This window comes from Arachis hypogaea, chromosome 6 (assembly GCF_003086295.3).
Source record: "Arachis hypogaea cultivar Tifrunner chromosome 6, arahy.Tifrunner.gnm2.J5K5, whole genome shotgun sequence".
Taxonomy (NCBI): domain Eukaryota; kingdom Viridiplantae; phylum Streptophyta; class Magnoliopsida; order Fabales; family Fabaceae; genus Arachis; species Arachis hypogaea.
The window spans coordinates 73,308,942-73,311,993 of NC_092041.1; the positions used below are offsets into that span (position 1 = coordinate 73,308,942).

Here is a 3,052-nt window from a genome sequence, read left to right on the forward strand (position 1 = left end):
CCTAACTGAGATTTGCAAGGTGACCATAGCTTGCTTCATACCAACAATCTCTGTGGATTCGACCCTTACTCACGTAAGGTTTATTACTTGGACGACCCAGTACACTTGCTGGTTAGTTGAACGGAGTTGTGTCCACTAGTGCCAATTTCTAAAATCCAATTACAAGAAAATAGGAATCACAATTTCGTCCACCAAGTTTTTGGCGCCGTTGCCGGGGATTGTTCGAGTATGGACAACTGACGGTTCATCTTGTTGCTCAGATTAGGTAACTTTCTTTTCAAAAACTTTTTCAAAAATTTTTCTTTTATTTTTCGTTTTTCCAAAAATGTTTTTCGAAAAAAAATCAATAAAAATACAAAAAAATTAGAAAATCATAAAAATCAAAAAATATTTTGTGTTTCTTGTTTGAGTATTGTGTTGATTTTTAAGTTTGGTGTCAATTTCATGCTTTTAAAAATTTCTCTTGCATTTTTCGAAAATCCCATGCATTCATAGTGTTCTTCATGATCTTCAAGTTGTTCTTGACAAGTCTTCTTGTTTGATCTTGATGATTTCTTGTTTTGTGTCTTTTGTTGTTTTGCATGTGCATTTTTGCATTCATATTTTCCATGCATTAAAGATTTCTAAGTTTGGTGTCTTGCATGTTTTCTTTGCATCAAAAATTTTTCAAAATTATGTTCTTGATGTTCATCATGATCTTCAAAATGTTCTTGGTGTTCATCTTGACATTCATAGCATTCTTGCATGCATCTTGTGTCTTGATCCAACATTTTCATGTTTTGGGTCATTTTTGTGTTTTTCTTTAAAAATTCAAAAATCAAAAATATCTTTTCCTTATTTTCCTCCAAAATTTCGAAATTTTGGGTTGACTTGGTCAAAAATTTTCAAATTTAGTTGTTTCTTACAAGTCAAGTCAAAATTTCAATTTTAAAAATCTTATCTTTTCAAAATCTTTTTCAAAAATCATATCTTTTTCATTTTTTATATAATTTTCGAAAATTTCAAAAATTATTTTTCAAAATATTTTCAAAATCTTTTTCTTATCTTTATATCAAATTTTCGAAAATTAGCTAACAAGTAATGTGATTGGTTCAAAAATTTGAAGTTTGTTACTTTCTTGTTAAGAAAGGTTCAATCTTTAAGTTCTAGAATCTTATCTTGTAGTTTCTTGTTAGTTAAGTAATTTTAAAAATTAAATCTTTTTCAAAATATCTTTTTCTTAAAACTTTTATTTTATCTTTTATCTTATCTTTTTCAAAAATCTTATCTTTTTCAAAATTTGATTTCAAAATATCTTATCTAACTTTCTATCTTCTTATCTTTTTCAAAATTTGATTTCAAATCTTTTTCAATTAACTAACTAACTTTTTGTTTATTTCTTATCTTTTTCAAAACCAACTAACTACCTATCCCTCTCTAATTTTCGAAAATTCTCCCTCTCTTTTTCAAAAATTCTTTTTGTTTTAAATGTTAATTATATTTTGTCTTTGATTTTCGAAAATTACTAACCTCTTTTTCAAAAATTATTTTCGAAATTTCCCTTCTCTTCTCTTATTCTATTTAATTATTTAATTACTAACACTTCTCTTCACCTCTCTTCATCTAAAAAATCCGAATTCCTTTTCTTTCTTATACCCCTTTCTTTTTCTACTAACATAAGGGAATCTCTATACTGTAACATAGAGGATTCCTCTTTCTTTTCTTGTTTTCTTCTCTTTCATATGAGCAGGAACAGGGAAAAAGGCACTCTTGTTGAAATTGATCCAGAACCTGAAAGGACTCTGAAGAGAAAATTAAAAGAAGCTAAATTACAACAATCCAGAAACAACCTTTCAGAAATTTTCGAACAAGAGAAGGAGATGGCCGAAAATAATAATAATAATGCAAGGAGAATGCTTGGTGACTTCACAAAGCCAACATCCAAGTTTGATGGAAGAAGCATCTCCATTCCTGCCATTGGAGCCAATAACTTTGAGCTTAAGCCTCAACTAGTTGCATTAATGCAACAAAACTGCAAGTTTTATGGACTTCCATCTGAAGATCCTTATCAGTTTTTAACTGAATTCTTGCAAGTCTGTGATACTGTAAAGACGAATGGAGTTAATCCTGAAGTCTACAGACTCATGCTTTTCCCTTTTGCTGTAAGAGACAGAGCTAGAATATGGTTGGATTCACAACCTAAGGATAGCCTGGACTCCTGGGATAAGCTGGTCACTGCATTCTTAGATAAGTTCTTTCCTCCTCAAAAGCTGAGCAAGCTGAGAGTGGATGTTCAAACCTTCAAACAAAAAGATGGTGAATCCCTCTATGAAGCTTGGGAGAGATACAAGCAGCTGACCAAGAGATGTCCATCTGACATGTTTTCAGAATGGACCCTATTAGATATATTCTATTATGGTCTCTCTGAATTTTCGAAAATGTCACTGGATCACTCTGCAGGTGGATCTATTCACCTGAAGAAGACGCCTGAAGAGGCTCAAGAACTCATTGACATGGTTGCAAACAACCAGTTCATGTATACTTCTGAGAGGAATTCCGTGAACAATGGGGTACCTCAGAAGAAAGGAGTTCTTGAAATTGATGCTCTAAATGCCATATTGGCTCAGAACAAAATGTTGACTCAACAGGTCAACATAATCTCTCAAAATCTGAATGGATTGCAACATGCATCCAACAGTGCTAGAGAGGTAGCTTCTGAAGAAGCTTATGATCCTGAGAACCCTGCCATGGCAGAGGTTAACTACATGGGTGAACCATATGGAAACACCTATAACCCATCATGGAGAAATCATCCAAATTTCTCCTGGAAGGATCAACAAAAGCCTCAACAAGGCTTTAACAATGGTGGACGCAATAGGCTGAATAATAGTAAGCCATATCCATCATCTTCTCAGCAACAGACAGAGAACTCTGAACAAAATAATTCTACTTTAGCTAATATAGTCTCTGATCTGTCAAAGGCCACTTTCAGTTTCATGAATGAAACAAGATCCTCCATTAGAAATTTGGAGGCACAAGTGGGCCAGCTGAGTAAGAAAGTTATTGAAACTCC

General features: G+C 32.7%; 1 non-coding gene across 1 annotated transcript; it reads right to left on the minus strand.

The window, feature by feature from the left end:
• Window positions 1-2,255: 2,255 nt before the first annotated feature.
• On the minus strand, window positions 2,256-2,359 carry LOC112700424 (small nucleolar RNA R71). Its single transcript, XR_003153333.1, has one exon. It is a non-coding gene; the product is annotated as a small nucleolar RNA R71 (small nucleolar RNA).
• Window positions 2,360-3,052: the final 693 nt, after the last annotated feature.